This window comes from Molothrus aeneus, chromosome 3 (assembly GCF_037042795.1).
Source record: "Molothrus aeneus isolate 106 chromosome 3, BPBGC_Maene_1.0, whole genome shotgun sequence".
NCBI lineage: Eukaryota > Metazoa > Chordata > Aves > Passeriformes > Icteridae > Molothrus > Molothrus aeneus.
Genome location: NC_089648.1, coordinates 1,158,536 through 1,175,067, shown reverse-complemented (window position 1 = coordinate 1,175,067; position 16,532 = coordinate 1,158,536). Strand labels below are relative to the sequence as shown.

The window sequence follows — 16,532 nt, the reverse complement described above, 5'->3', positions numbered from 1 at the left end:
CCCTTAAGGATTCTTTGTTCATGGCCTAAATTGCAAGGTTTCTGGGGCAGGGACTATCCTTGCATTATTTATTTTATGGCATTTATTCCAATACATTTCTTTGTTATTTTTTATTTAACCTGCTTGGTGCCCATTTGCTGATACCTCAGATGAGGGAATACACTGCAATACAGCGTTTTTAATTAGAATATATATACAGAACTGATACATGCAGGTTAAAAAGAAATGGCATCCATGCTGTTCAGTCCAACGTGCTGAAGTACCTAAGGGTATAAAGCAGCTTTCAGACTATTTCATCTCTTTATATTCCAGTTGTTGAGACCTTTTTTACGTGGCAAGATGACTTCTCCAAAGCCTGCAGCCCATGTGTGCTAGCAACAGGGATCTTGGTAAATTACTTCTTGACCTTGACTTGGAAATCCAAATGTAGCAAATCAGGGACATGGCCATGCTCTACCAGCCCAGCTCCCAGGGGTGCAGGGTAATGTATGGAGCAAGGCTTACACTGCTCACACTCATGTGCCACGCAGTGTTGGAGGCCGTTATCTTTAATGCCTTTGTTATGCAACAGATCCAGTTTTGATTTGTAGCCCAGAAGGAGCAGAGTTTCAGTTTTGGAAGCAGTCTGTTATAGGATATTTATCAAGCAGTCTTTTTTCATATGGACGTTGACAGCAGTCTTGCAGCAGAAATGACAATGTTCTTCTTGGTTTTGTTTCTTAGTTTGAAGATTCCCTGTGTAAATCTTTTAAGTCAGAACATAACTCAGGAACACCTTTTTTTTTATTGCTTTGGCAATAAAAATGGTATGGGCATAGTCTGAATCAGCAAAGCTGGCTTAAAGGGACACTCGAGTGACAACCATATATATGTATAGAAAGGAATTGTCTTTTGCAAAGAATCAAAGTAGCTGCAGACATCAGGCCTACCACTGAACATTTTAAAACTAATTTATATGGGTTGTGTAATTTCTGTTTCCTCCCTCTTTCTTTGTGTTCTCTGAAAGGCAGCAAGCAGCAAACCCTGAACAAGCTCAACTGCTCAGTTGGATGAGAAAAGAAATAGAAGGGGCTGGGCAGAAATTGTGATCTTACAAAGCACAGATCTAGAAAGATGTTTCAGCTATGCTAAAAATTATTTACACTTTGCAGTCTTGCAGTTCTCAGTGACCTAATGGTGGTTCTGGAATCTCTCTTTTAGGCGTTGTACATATTTGTTAAAAATGCTCCTTCACCCAAAGAATTTATTGCACTGGAATAGGAGGAGCCTAGAGCTGAACACAGTTTTTGGTATATAAGCAACAGAATAGAAGTGTGAAACATTTCCAGCTACATGTGTTTAAGATCAGCCTAAAAATTCAAGCTGCATGTTTTAATAATTTTTGATCAAGTGGAACTTCAAAGATTTTGACTTCCCTTTAAAGTGTAAATTTTTGCATTGGACAGGGTAGCACAGACCAGCCCTGGCTGCCATCAGATGAGATTTGCTTCAGTGCAGCTGGCAGCATCAGGCCCAGGATGTTTGCACTAGGAGGCTTTGTAAACCTCCTCTGCAGAACTGCAAGGCTTTGATCTGTTTACTGGACAAATCAAAATTAAACTGATGTCTCTTTTTTTCCCTTTTCTTTTCTTTTTTTTTTCTTTTTCCTTAGGAGAAACTAGCACTCAGGAAATCTGGCTGGCCATATCAGATTTTGCCCCAAGAAATTGCATTAGTTTAAAAAAGAGGCATTGTACTCCCAGCTTAATGTTTAAACTCAGTGTCAAAACGTTAGGGCAGAATAATGCACACCGATAATGCAAATGGTTTTCTTGGGTGGATTTCAACTCCTGTGCTGCTGTCTGGAGAAGATGTTTACTTTCTTGCACTGAAATACCACGCTATTTCCATCACAGTCATGCCACTTGCAGCTAGCTGGTTCCATCCAGGTTCAGCGATAAGAAATCAAAATTGTTTTTAAATGTATCTCTGTTTATTGCAGTGTAACTTTTCTTTTATACTTCATATTATCCAGTGACTAAACACATGTTTACTTTAAACGGCCTCCGTGTTCCAGGTGGGTAGAAGCAAAACAAAAGTGCGTTTGAACCAGTTGTAATTAAATTTCTGCTCTGTACATTTTGTCAAGACAAGGAAAGCTGCTGGCATTTAAACCTTGCAATGCTTTTATGGAGTGACTGCCAGTCAGATCCTCCTATGGAATTAAATCAAATTGGAAAGCAGAGTGAGAAAGGGGAAGAGAGATTTGTGTGAATTAAATGACTGCGGCCTGTGGTTTGCCAGGCTCTCCTGCTTTTGTTGATGATGTCTGCTTATGTAAACTTCTTCCCACCACTTTCTTCTTGAACTTTGCAGCAAAGCAGTTTTGTGTGGTAAAACATCTGCTGGCATAAAAGTGGTTGTAAATAAAAAAGTCTTTACTGTGCAACGCAGTAGGAAGGAAAGAAAGGATGGAAGGGAGCGTTCTCTAGAAACACAGATGGCTTAAGTCATTAATAATGTTTTGTGAAATAATTTTAAAAATGTGATTGCTAAAAAAAGGGATTGTATGAAGAAGCTGAGTGCATCTATTTGGTACTTTTGGAAGAGTTTGCTGTTAAACTTTCCCAGAGGAACGTGCCCAACGTGATCAGCCATGCAGTCTTCCAAGAGTGATGGGACCAAGGGTTTCCATAAAACGATGGGCCCATTCTGTGTTATTTTGTACTGTGCAAAATAATCTTGTATTATAGTATGGGATGTAATTATCTCAGTAAATGTTCAGGGGGAAAAATAATGCTGCTTAATCCCTTTCTCTTGCTGTGGTGGAGGATTGGGATGAAAAAGCATGGATCACCAGGCTGGTTTGAGCTGCTGGCCTACATTTCAGAGCCAGGCTGGCAAGGAGCAGGCTCCCAGTTTCTGGAACACAGAGTACATCCCAAACAGAACTATTAGGCTGCAGTAGGATTTATGTGGTGGTGCTGAGCTTTCCCCAGAGACATCAGATTTTATCTTAGTGATACAAAGTGCTGGCTTGCTGGTCTGAAAGGAGTATCCATCCTCTTCCCATCCTGTCACCTGCTGCACGTTCCCCAGGGCCTGCATCAGCTGTCCACTTTCATGTTGGAGTCCAGGCCTGTTCCCTCCTTTCTGTCCTCTTTGAATATGGTGAGACACCCTTAAACTTTACTCTTGGTTGGAGTGCAGGTTTTTATGATAATTATTAATTTCATTGGCCCAAGCTGAGTAAAAGCATTTACCCATAATTGACCTGGATTCTTTGTAATGCTGTAAATGAAGTCTTGGATTGTTAATGCTTTCATCAGCAGTGAGTAATTTCATAGATTGAAAACCTTTTAAACTGCAGCATGATGATTTTGGTTCCAGAGAATTACTAGAGATGACTAAAAATTGAGAATTCCCCCAGAAAAAAAACAAAAAAAACCCCAAAAAACCAAAACCAAAAAAACCTTTTCCTTAGCCATAGGTAAAATTCCCTCCAGGAGCTGTTGGATAGTATATAATTACATCCAGGACACCCTGAAATTCTCTTGAGTCAAATTGCAGATTGTGTATCTTGGTGCTATTACATTTGCATACTGATTAGAGTTTGTAATAACTGTTCTGTATTGCAGAAATGCTGCTGTTGTTTATTGCTTGGCTTAAGTTATGTGGGGTTTATCATATAAATATAACTCATGTTCTGTAGAAGAAGGTCTAAAAGATTCTATTATCTACACATCATTTTGGAGGGTGTACTTTGTTATCAGTTGATAGTTTTTCATGAAATGGAATCTCTGGGCTCCAAGTACTTGACATCTCTGTGAAAACAGCCTGTTTCAGGAGTGCAGTGCCCTGAGTCTTGCTCAGCAAACATCAAGGAGTGATTGTACCTTTCAATTCAGTAGCATATGTAATACGCACATTGATCCCGAGTCAGGAGCGCTCCTGACCCAGGATTGCATGGCTGGAGGCAGATTCAGGCCTGATGGGGTGGGTTGTGTGTGGTACTGGTAGGAGGCTGTGTGCTCTCTTTGGTTAATAAGTTTCTGCCTTAGTGAAGCTGAATGCAACAGCCCTTGATAGAATTCTGTGGTTTCTGAAAGTGATTTCCACCGTGGTATTCCTGTGACCATTAACTGTGTTTAACTGCGTGGTTACCTGCTTCTTTTGTCCTTTTTGGAGTCAAACTGTCAAGTTTGTATTTCCTGGGGATGGACAGCCATCTGTGCCTGTAGTCAGTGCCATCCAGGTCAGAATGAGTGCAGGAAGGTGCAGAGCTGTGGTAGCTGAAGATGCTGCTGATCCTGTGGGCGAGCACACGAAATGTTCCAGAAAGATATGCCAGAGGCTCAAATTATGTAATGCCTCGAGCAGGAAGCCACCGAATTGTGTGTGGAGCATGTCAGCAGCAACAGCCTGATGTCCCTGGCAAGGCTCCACACCAGGAAGGAGCTGGGCTTTCTCAGCAGCCTCCCAGGAGAGTGAGCGATGTGCAGCGAGGCCCCGGGAGCAGCCTGGCCCAGGCAGGCAGGAGCTGACACCTGCCCTGCTGGGAGGCAGGCTGCTGGCATCACATCCCTCACTGGGCTCTCCTGCCCCCAGGTGCCAGAATGACAGGAAATTCTTCACATTTTCCTCCTGCCTTGTGTGTTTGCCTCTTCTTCTGCTTTGGTTTGGTTTTTTTTCCCCTTACTCCTAGATCCTGAAAAAAAAAAATACAAAGAAAGAAAGGACCTTTTTAGAAGCTACACATCCAGATTAAGGGATATACAGGCATTTCATGTCTGAAAAATGGTAACAGTTGTGTGTCTAAAATTAACTAATGAGCTATGGTCGAAGCTCCTTTCCGGCACAAAATGAGAGAAGGTTTGGTAGATAATGATCATTTCAGTATATTGACAGACTAAAATTGTCATGTTTAAATTAAGTCTCTAATGGTCTTTTCTAAATTGGGTACTTGTACTTTGCTTTTAATTAGAATGAGGCAAAAGGTCCTTATTGGAATTCTAAAGTTATACTCTGGGTAACTCAAGGAGGTGATTATCTGTAACCAAGTGTCCATCAATGGGAAAGTCTTGCAGAAGTGTGTATTTGTCAGGTCATTTTCTCTGAGCATTTCAGAGTGACAGGTGAAAAAGAACCTTGAATGATGGATCCCTCTGCATGAAAACTTGTTTTCTGCTTGAAACTAAAAAGAAAAAAATGCTGCTGACAAGCCCAGAGTCTTGACGAAGGTTCCCCATCCTTCTAAGGGTCGTCATGATTCAGCTGTGTCTTTTGCAAAAGTAAGTCTTTTCCTTGGAGCTCATAAGGGGGCTAGGTGGTGAAGAGAGAGGAAACCCATGGGGTGTATTTAAGGTGACAGGAAAGGCCAGGTGACAAGTGAAGAAACACCTTGTGCCTTACTGAACACTGGTGAAGAAATGTGTGTTGTGGCCAGGATGAACACTGGCCACATCAGAATTTGATTCCTCTACACCTGCCCTGGTGTTCAGGTGCAGCTGAAATCCTGTGATATCTAGTTAGGTGTTCAGGAAGTGAGGAGCATCAAATTCAAGAGGCAGGCATCAAGGTACTTGAAGCTGATTCATTTAAATTTTTTACACGAGAAAAATGAAAATGGTGGGGGTTTTGTATTTTAGCCTTTAACCCAGCTCTGTAAGGGAGGGCAGACCTGGGCTGCAGCCACTGTCCATTCCTCCATCAGTTGTCCTGGTGCTGTGAATTACAAGCTGCTCAGTGGTTCTGGGAGTGAGACTGCACTCTGGCTCTGAGTGCTTCCCTCAAAGAATTTACAGGCTCGCTGAAAGGGCCACTGGAGATTTTGGACACAAACAAGCTTCTGAAGAAATACTTAACCGGTGGAAAGACACAGAGAGAGATTTTTGGTATTTGCATAGCTAAAAAGAAACTGATTTTGTTCATTAAATTTATGAGATTGTACTCGTGTGTTTACATGGAACATGAGAAATTTCAGGGCCCAGTGGCAGTTCTGCCCAGAAGGCTGTGGCTGATTAGAACCAGTGGGAAGCAGGTTGTGTTTCTGGAATGTGCATTAGGGCTGCTGGGATGCTCCTGGTTCCAGTGGAGCTGGCTGGATCCCACACTGATGTAACCCTGCTGAAATCTGCCTGCAGTCTGCAGGGGAACAAAAAGGGCTGGGGTGTATCTCTTACTGCACACTAACAGAGCAGTTTGTATGCTTGAAAATAATCTTGTCATGTCTTTGTTTTCCCAGCACAGGCCTGTTTTGGACAGGGAGTTTATTTTAGCATGAAGCTGGCTCTAGCTGACCCAGAAGTAAGTGTAAGGATGGTTTTGTGTGAAGCTGCGAAGTCCTGGAGACCCAGAGATATCTTGTCATGTAATTAGGAGCTGCTGAGGGCAGTCTGAAAGTGCACCAGCAAAATGAAAGAGTTGGAGGCTTTGAAAAAATAATTAAAAAAAGAATTGAAATCACTGTCTAGTCTTTTACTAGAAGAGAATGCTGTCAATATTTAATGAGAACAAAGTACATAGCCATCATCCTCTCAGCATTGCTATTTATGATTTGAAACATCTTCTGTTTTAATGGACATTTTTGGCAACTTTGGGAGGATTCAACAGAGGAGGAAACTATTTTCTTTAACTGCCCTCATTGCTGTAATTGTGATTGCTGTGGTTCTCAGTCCCTCTGGTCTCATACTCAGGGTGTTTTATGTGCCATGAGTTTTCAAAGCAAGTGCTAGAGCCACAACATGCTCTGGCTTCCCTTGGCTGAGACCCTTGTTTTCTGCAATCTGTTTCTAATATTGAGGTTTTATTTCTCCTTCTCATAAAACTTAAACCTCATAAAACTGAAGAGTATCAGGTCAAATTTAATCCTGTGTATGCACCTAGTGGATATTGAGATGTTCTCAACTTTAGGCTTCAATTTATTTTTTCTATAAAGGAAGAAAGATTTAGCTTGATAGAAGAGAGGAAAATACAGCTTCTGATCTAATGTGTAGGAGCTCTTGATAGAAATTCATTTGAAAAAGCAGCAGTCAATTTCATGTTATTTTCAATAATGCTGAAGACTTGTTTTCTTTTAATAAAATACTGTCTCCTATAAAACATGGATTTCTAATGTGAATTTGGATTTGATTTCATTTTTGAGCACTCATTTTCATTCCTGTTTGTGTAGACCTGCTGCTTTGCTTGCTGGAGGGCTGTTGTGCTCATGTCCAATTTAAGGTCTCACACATAGGTCTTACAGATGGAAATAATTGGGTTTGTGCCCCTTCCCCTCTAAAGATGGGGAAAACAGGAGAAGTGGATGCTTCCATCCTTCCAGAGTGTTGGCAAAAGCAATGCAGGAAACACATTCTAGCACTAATAACAATGGCATAATTTACTTTTTACCCAAAGCTGGGATGATAAAGAGGCCTGATTATATGTCTCAAAATAAAATACTTTGTTTTCCCTGCTCCTGACACACTGCTCCATCCTTAGTCTCCATTGTGCTGCTTTCTAGTTTTAAATGCTTGGAAGAATGGGTGCCATGTGTTCCTGTCACCTGCAGCTATGACGCTTCTGCTTAAATAACAGGAATTTCAAAATAAAATGAACTTCAAATGAAAACTCACTGAGCACTCAGTATTTGTTTGCTACAGTGTAAATATTCTGATCCATAAGGAGAAATTATTTCTGGAGGAAAAAGAAGGTCTTGAAGTAGTTTACTGGGATTTTATTAGGTAATTAAATATGAATATGCACAATTAAGGCTTTTATTTTCTTCTTTTTTTTTTTCTTTTTAGGGAAAGGAAGACATTTTCTACAATGTGAATTTCTACGGAACAATTTCTGATTTTCAGAAGGTATGCATTTTCTGTTCTTTTAGTATTTTAATTCTGTTTTGTACTAGATTATCTACTTCCTGTTTAAAATACAATTTACCATTGCAATGGTGCACTGTCCATGTCATTAGAATGAAAAATGTGTTCTGAAAAAGCAGCGGTTGGGGTTCATGAGAGGAGAGAAGTTATTAGAAATTTAGATCATAACTGCAAATTCAGAGGATGCTGTGCTCTCCTGAAACCAGATATCCTGACATTAAGGAAGTGTGTATGTGTGAGGTTGATCAGACACAGGCAGATGAGGGTATTCATATTTCTCTGAGGCCTTATCTCTTTGGAGTCTAACGTTCTGGAAAGTTTGGATGAGTAGAAATTGTTCTTTGGTGTGTTCCCCCTCAGGCCCAATAAACTCCAGTGATAACCGTTCCTAAACGGCTGCAAAGTCAGTTTAAGTTCTGGAGTCTCTGTGTTCCAGCAGCTTCTTCTCACCTTGTGTACGTGGAGAACAAGATTTATTTTCTTTCTTTTAGTACTCAGGGATGGGTCACTTGCATACCAATTTATGTTCTCTTCCTAGTCTGAGTAAAGTTTTACCCATCCCACTGGCATAGAGGATTCCTACCCTATTGGCTTCTCCTGCCTGAAAACCACTTTTCCTCCAGAAGCACCAAGGCAGCACAAAATTCCAATTGCTTTAGCAATCCAGGCCTTGAGCAGGCTCAAAAAGTTGTGACAAGTGTTAGTTTCTGGCTAATACTGACTGAGACCTCAAGCTTAGCTTAGATGAGTTCTTTGATGCCTGTTGTACTGCACAGGTGCAGAGCAAGGCACAGATTTCATGCATGAAGTTTTTGAAGTGATGATGATTAGATGGTGCATTTGCTTTTAATTGTTCTTCTAAAACCACACCTAAATTCATATGAGAGTTCTCCCATGTTGTCTGAAATGAAATCATGTGAGAAATCTCCATGAGGATTCCAGTTGCTGATGGATCTGCTCTAAAGAGATCTTTAGTAGGAAAATGTAGGGGGATAGAATATAAAATAAAGATAGTGTAGAAAGTAATCTCACCCCTAAGGAGTTGCAGCTGGGCCAATTATCAAAAATTAGGAGCAGGCCTGCCCTTAACAGGCCACAGGTGTAACCAGTGAGCAGAAGAGTGCTATAAACCAGTGGGGTGGGTGGGTGAGGAGGGAACTGGAGTCAGTTGGGTGCTTTGTGAAGAGGAAAGGGTCAGTGCTCTGAGGGGCTGCCCATGAGAAACACCAGGAACGTGTGGAACTCTTGTGACAAGGAGACAGCAGCATGGAACCCCTGCAATGAGATGACAACAGGAAAATTTCATTGCAGAACAAGTCATTGACACCAAAGGATGTGGTTGTGGTGTTAATCTAGAATTGTAGAATTAGAAGTAATGGTGCAAAGGTTGTAGGCAGTGCTCTACCTATCCTACCTTGGCATTAGTGGTTAAAACAGACTTGTTTCCTTGTTTTCCACTCTTGGATTGTTGGTTTATCCATGTAGTCTGTGCCACAAGCAGTTGGGAATCTGCTGCACTGTGACCTGGTGTTCTGTCACAGTTGGTTTGTTTATTTGTAACTGATAAAAATAATTCTTCTCTGGGCACAAGTACGGTTTAAAATAATTGAAAAAGAAAAAAATAAGCCTGCATTGGCCAGAAATAGCTTTCTTGGAAAGTAGAAACTTTTGTAAATATCTTTGTAGAGCAATGGTCTGAAAATACAGATAGGGCTGACTTCTTATCCAGGTGCAGCAGTAGAAACCTTGCTAGTAAGAGACTTAGAATGAATTCCCCTTAATGGCAGAACTGTTGGTTCGTTTGTCAAAAGTGATAAAGAAATAGGAGATTAATGAGTTTACCTAGAGTGTCTGTTACATTTGATGCTTTCAAAATAGAGTAAATATTAGAGGCAAAAGCCTCTTTGGGGTTAGTGAAGGAAATTAGGGATGTTGCTTTTCATTTTCCACTGGATCCTCTTTTTAACCATTTCAACACAGCATGAAGAAGGATATGCCGTGGGCTTTACACGTCATTCTGGAAGTCCAAGACCTCAAAAACTTTGTGAAAAAAGGAACAGCAGATTTCAGAACTCCTGACTTTTTGCATCAAATAAATATGAGGAGAACTTGGCTCCATAACAAAACAAAAGTAGCCCCAGGCAGTCACAATTTGTACAGCCAGTTTTAGGGTCTGTGAACAGCATGCTGCAGTTAATATTGGTTGCATTGAGGATGCCTGGGAGAGGTTTTCTGGGTAGAAGCCTGTTAAAATATCATATTGTTAAAGATTAAATAGGGCCATTCTGTGCTATCCTGTGTTTCATTACAGTGTGATTCCAGGCAGTATTTCTTCAGGAGATGAGGTCAGGCAGTGCATCCTTAAAGGTTTATTGTGTTTACATAGTGGTGGGTGGGAGGACAGGCCTGTGCAAATGGGAGATGGTGTCTTTATCATAACACATCATTTACCTGTAATCATGTTCCCCTTAGGAGAGCATTAGTCATGTTATTGAATAATCAGGAGCTGCAGGAACTTTGACCCCTCTCCTAGTCTGAAAGAGATTGAGCTGAAGAGAAAACTAGCCAAAGAAAATCCTTTTATTTAAAGGTGCTTTCCAGAACTGTGGAAAGGAGAGAGGGCTGGATCCCTGATCAAGTTTGTAGTGTGAAACTGGGCATGATGTTCACTAGGCATTCCTGATTGGAATAATAATTAAAACAATGTACTGTTCCTTGCAGTTAGCTCATTGATTTTATTCATCAACACTTCACAGTTGATTTTTATGGAGGTGAAATAAGATCCCTGTGGTATATTTACAGAATTGCAGACCTTTCATGTGAAGGACAGAGTGTCTGAATATTTGGCATGTGCACTTTTGATTAAATTACCTGTGCTCCTGTGGGTACTTGTGTGTCACTGTACTCAATCTCTGAGTTGGGGAGCTGAGAGCAGCATTCCTTGGCCAAACCTTGATGGAGTTCCCTCTGTGTAATCTGCCTGCTGCAATCACAGAAACATTTTGCACTTGTTTTTCTTGTGCCAGGGTGGGACTCTCACACCTGCTGAGCATAATTTAGGATGAGTTTTAGTCCCAAACTATTTGCTGCCTGCTCAGTGTAAGGGGCATGGCAACTGGTCCCAAATGGAAGTGACACTTTATAGTGGAGAGAATAAAGGAAAGCTGCCCTTCTTGTTAGAGACCAAAGCCATTTGCTCAGATTGCTGTTATCAAAATAAAGAGGTTTTCACTCCTGGCTTTAGGCTGTGTCTCCACTGGATATCTTCTTATAGTTCCTGAAAACACAGCAATTAACATTTTGTGGGGCTATTTCTACTTGAGTTGGATTTTGCATCTATTTTAGCCATGAATCCCCCAACTGTTCTCTTAATCAGGTCCATTGAATCCTACAGCCTATCTGATTCTTTTCCCATGTTATCTCTGTTTTCTGGAAATTAAGTCCTTATGGGCCTAAAAACTTATTTGCTGTTCATAAGCAACATGTATAGCTCACTAAGGTGGGGTATACTCTGAGTTTCCCCTCAGATGGCCAATGTTTTCTTTATAATAAAGTTCTCTTATTCTTAGCACATTTCTAGGTCAGGAATGCTTAAAATATCTTTGGGCATTAAAACTTGGAGTCAACAGTATAAAACAAAAATAGAGAGGCAAAAGAAAAATAAATGAAGCTTACTGCATCCAGATGAAGTATTGTTTTCCAAATATTCCCTGCTGCTTGTGATCATGTTGTTGTCTTTGTGCTTTCCTTTGGGAGACTGTTCTGTTTAATTACAGCAAAATCCAGCGTTGTGCAGACATTTATGTGAGAGAGGTGAGCATGGAAGGAGCAGAAAACGTATGTAGTGGCAAAGGTCTCAGCCTGAGCAAGATTGTTGGTTTGGAGAGGAGGCAGAGCTCTGGGAGCTCAAAGCAAGTGATAACAAAAGCATACTGATAATTTATGGCAGTGTGACTGTCTCTGAAGTTTCCTGTACATTTAAACTGACACTTGTGATAAAGAAAACAGAGGCTGGGAGTGAGAAAGGAGACTAATTTCTTGTTCCCGGATGCTCGTTCACACCAAAAGCCGTGTGAGGAGTGAATCAGGGGCTGGGCTGGCCCAAAAGCAGACCTGATACATAACATTCTAAAAGGTCATTTCTGAGCTGGAGGAGAGAAGGCTCCAGGGGATCTTACTGCCACCTTTCAATATTTAGGAGGGTCTTGAAGATGAAGGCAAACTTTTTAGTAGGGTCTTGTGACAGGACAAATGGCTTTAAATTGAAACTGGATTTATTTAAGGGAGACATAAGGGAAAAATTTTTTACAATGAAGATGGTGAAAAAGCCAGAACAGGTTTCCCAGTTAGGTTGTGGGTGCCCCATCCCTGGAAACATTCAAGGTTTAGCTGGGTTGGTCTCTGAGCAACCTGGTTTAGTTGAAGATGTCTCTGTTCATTGCAGTACTAGATGGCATTGAAAGGCTCTTTCCAGCCAAAAGTATTCCATAATTCTGGGATTTTTTTTTTTTAATCTGAGTCAGTTTTCATTTTTTCTGCCAGAACAAAAGTTAATGGTGAAAGAATGAGTGACTGGTGGACTTCTGGAGAGGATTCCGAAGTTTACCAGACTGCTGCCTCAAACTGGTCTGTGGTAGGTCTGTCTGAAACCTGAATCATCAGACATTCTAATGCAGAAAAAAGGAGAAAACAAATCTTGGCTCCTGTAAATTTTAGTTGTTTATGATAAGAGTTGTCTTAGGCTGAGAAAGGTTGTTTTCTTTGTCCGTGTATTTCTTTAAGTGACCGCCTTGTAAAACTGTCCCTGAAGATTTATCTGCCATTCCCCAGGAAGGAAAGACTATTTGCTGTTTTTTGAAAAGATTATATAAAGAACTAAGTCATAGCATTGTTTTATTCAAAATTTCTATTTCATCAATGCCTGAAGTTAAACCTTCTTCTTTTAAAATGTGTGAAGACCTGATTTTGAAACCAGAAGTGCAGAGTATGGGAAGAGCAGGTCAGAAAACAAGAGGCACAGAGTGGCACCATGTACTGTTTGGCCTCAATAAAACCTGAAGGAAGTGAGGTTCTTGCAAACCATTTTGTTCTGTGCAGGTTCAGCTCTCTAACACATATTGGGCTCTTTATGGCTTCTCCTCTCCCCCTTCTTTTCTGTTTTCTGGGTGTTTCCTTAGTGCATGGTATTGGATCCAGGGGCAAACCAGAGCACAAGAGTCTGCTGTAGTTATCCCGAGGAGAGTGTGCAATGGAGAGAGTGCAGTAGGAGGGAGTGGAGGAAGGAAACTCTTCCCTTTTGTCTTTCTCAGCCTGCCCAAAGCTGGCATGACTCGGTGCCAGAGCTGGAGGGCAGAGACCTGAGTGACATTCCCGTGTTCCCAAGGGAAACCACTGCAGACACATTCGTGGGATTTTTGCCATTGACTTCACCTGATGCCAATTATGTGAGAAATGGAGAGTGAAAGAATTAGCAGGATGATCTGGAAAGTACGGGGAGAGCTGTGAGATAAAGGCAGCAAAGTAGCAAAAGTGGGAAATGTCATCATAAAACTGTCAGATACAGGAAATACCTACGTGGTGGGAAAGAAAGAGAGAGGTCGTGCACAGCTGAGTTTGGACAAAATGTTTTATTCATTTCTGACTCTCTTCTCCTGTTGAAACTATCTGCCAAGACCTACTATTGATACAGCAAGATTACTGGCCTGTTGGATACTCTCTTTTAAACTGATGTGTCTCCTTCTGTCGCATGAATAGCACATTCATCTTTAACCCTTACTGTTTTCTGGCAAAGCCAAAAAGGAAAATTACTAAATTATTGCCAAAAAATGCATTGTGTTTTTAAAGGATTATTCTTTTCTTTTCTTCCAGTACTTTAAACTACTTTAAACTGTAAAATTATGGAAAATTCTCTGACTGCTTTTGTGATCTCTGTAGGGGGATAGAATGTAAAATAATCTCATCCCTAAGGAGTTGCAGCTGGGCCAATTATCAAAGATTAGGAACAGGCCTGACTTTAACAGGCCACAGGTGTAACCAGTGAGCAGAAGAGTGCTATAAACCAGTGGGGTGGGTGGGTGTGGAGGGAACTGGAGTCAGTTGGGTGCTTTGTGAAGAAGAAAGAGTCAGTGCTTGGAGGAGCTGCCCATGAGAAACACCAGGAAGGTGTGGAACTCTTGTGATAAGGAGACAGCAGCATGGCACCCCTGCAATGAGATGGTAATAATATGGAGGAGCAGTATTTGGTTGAATGTAAAAAAAAAAATCTGTAAACAGATGCTAATCAAAGGAAGAACTTCTCAGTATTGTCTGGCTTTCCCAGAGCTTGCTTTTGTTCTACTGTTCATATCTAATCTGTTGTAATTTTGCTCTTAAAAGGAGTGTTGCAGTGGAGAACAGGGAGTGTGTGTGTGTTACGGAGTCTGCCCACTGCAGCTGCTTACCCAAACTAATCCCATTTGATCACAGTACCTGTGGAAACTGTGGGCTGAGAAGGTGGCACGTGCTGTTCCACATCAGAATCATTTCTTGGAGGCAATGGAAATACCTGTGGCAAATTGAATTGACATTCAAAACTTCATTTATAATCGTGGTTATTATGATTTCCTCTTTCTCTGTGTACATATTTGGGATCTGCTAAGTGTAAATTTTCCACGCTCGACAGGTTGCTTAAGCCAGAAAAGTAGGAAATGACTCCCAAAAGAACTGCTGCCGGATCTCTGAGGCACGTATTGAGCTGTTTGAGCTGAAACACAGTGTGTGAGAGGTGCTGTGCCAAGTTTTGAAAGGTACAGTATGTGGAGTGATGAGACTGCTGTCTCGTTATTTTCTGTACCCAAAGGGTAGAGACAGACAAACAGGGAATGCCGTTTATTGCTTCACGACACACGTGCCACTTTTCAGTTATTTATATTTTAGCTGTTGTTTCTTCCCCTCAAAACTAATGAGACTTGGTAAACATAGGAATGAAAAGTAGCAAGCAAATCTACTTCAATTTCATAGCTGCACTTTTTGCTCTGCGACCGGTACCAGGCTGAGAACTCAGATCAGAAACATGATCATTTGCAGTTAGCAAATGGGAGGACATCTCTGGGGCAGCTGTAGATACTGCAGGTATTTCTTGTGCTGAGGTATGCACTGCTTTTTCAAGATCTGCAGCACCCCCTTCTTAGGCATTTGTACATTTTTGTACTCTTGGGAGACTTTGACCGTTTGTGCTTGGTTTGCAGCGGGTGTGTTTGTGAATGACCTCACTCACCTCTTTATATCAGATGGTCCCACGTGTGTATCCAGCTCCTGGTCGTGAACATTTGGCCACACAAGTCTGTCTACAAGTCTTTTGGGTCTGTCTTTCTGAAAACCAGCAGGATTCCTTTTTTCTCTGCAGGCCTTTATGGTCTGCTTTTGTGTTACAGATGTAGTGAGCAGCTAGCTAGATATTCTGAAAAATCAAAAAAATAAACTTCTGTGGTTTAAAATTATTTTTCTTTTGGCCCATGTCTTAATTGAACAATTTGTTGCCTGGATTCTACAGAATCTTTTTTTCTTGTTAAGTTGTGTTTAAACACAGTTGGTGAACTGGGAAGCTTATTCTTTTAAAATATAAAGCAGCTTGAGGCTGTTTCCAGGTGCACATTTTGAAGGAAATCAGAGGCTTTGCTCATCACTGACGTATCAGCATGGAGGCTCTTCTATTGTCACATATAATGTGCAGTCAGTTTTTTCATTATTAATACTCCTCTGTGTTAGTTTGCCCTGAATGTGCTGTGAAAGTGATGGAATATTGGTGGGAGGGCAGGTGTCCTGTCCTCTGCCCAGTGAGCGTGTTCAGCACTTTTGGCTTGGCTGTGCTTTCCCTGTCCCTTCTGTTCCTGGCAGTTCCCAGGAGCTGGCAGAGGTGACCCAGGAGAGCAGGAGATGATGCCATTGAAGGCACTGCCTGTTGTACTGCAGCAGAAGGTGCTGGAGTCAATATCATAAACCCAAACCCTCTGACAGTTTACTGCTTATCTTTCCTCTGCCTTTTTTTTTCTTTAAGAACTGTGTCCAGAACATGAGGTTTGTTTCCTTATCTTGAGTATTTTTGTTAGCACTTGATGTGACTTGATGTAAACAGTGTGAATTCGAGTCAAGTGGTTAAATGTTAAAACAGCTTCCCACATGTGTTGGTTTACTGCCAGGGAAAGAAATACAGCAGAAATGCTGTATTTAACCACTAATCAAACATTTGTTATTGTTGAAAGAATGATCTGACAAGGATGGAGCTGGACTAAAATGTACAGGTTGTATTTCATGGAAGGGGAAAGCTTTATTAATATTTGAAGAATGGCTTTAATTAGTCTGACTGTTGGTAGGTGTGTTCATTTTCTCAATGTACATCTGATATAGCATTTTTCACCAACTTATAATTGGCAGTTTCCCATAGGAAATAATCATTATTGGTATTATAAAAGTACTTTGTATCTATCACATTTGGGAAATGAAAGTTTTGCAAAGGTCAGAATAAAGTGTGCCCCCAATTATGCTAATAACTCATACCACAAATGATCCACTAGAAGGTTTAATAGCTTGGTAGTCCTCCTTAGATTTTCTGAGAACAAGAAGAATTAATATTACATTTTGACACTTTACAGAAAGGTGAAAAAAGTAATCTTCCTTCTCTCTAGCTTTGGAAGTTTGTACCTGAACTCTCTT

General features: G+C 41.0%; 1 protein-coding gene across 4 annotated transcripts in view; it reads left to right on the top strand.

The window, feature by feature from the left end:
- The window catches only part of PLCB4 (phospholipase C beta 4), a 179,187-nt gene that overhangs the window by 11,582 nt on the left and 151,073 nt on the right, over nucleotides 1-16,532 (top strand). For all 4 annotated transcript variants that reach the window (XM_066546012.1, XM_066546013.1, XM_066546011.1 and 1 more), the window contains exon 2: nucleotides 7,764-7,823. The gene's annotated coding sequence lies outside the window, so the exon portion shown is untranslated. The remainder of the gene's footprint in view (nucleotides 1-7,763; nucleotides 7,824-16,532) is intronic.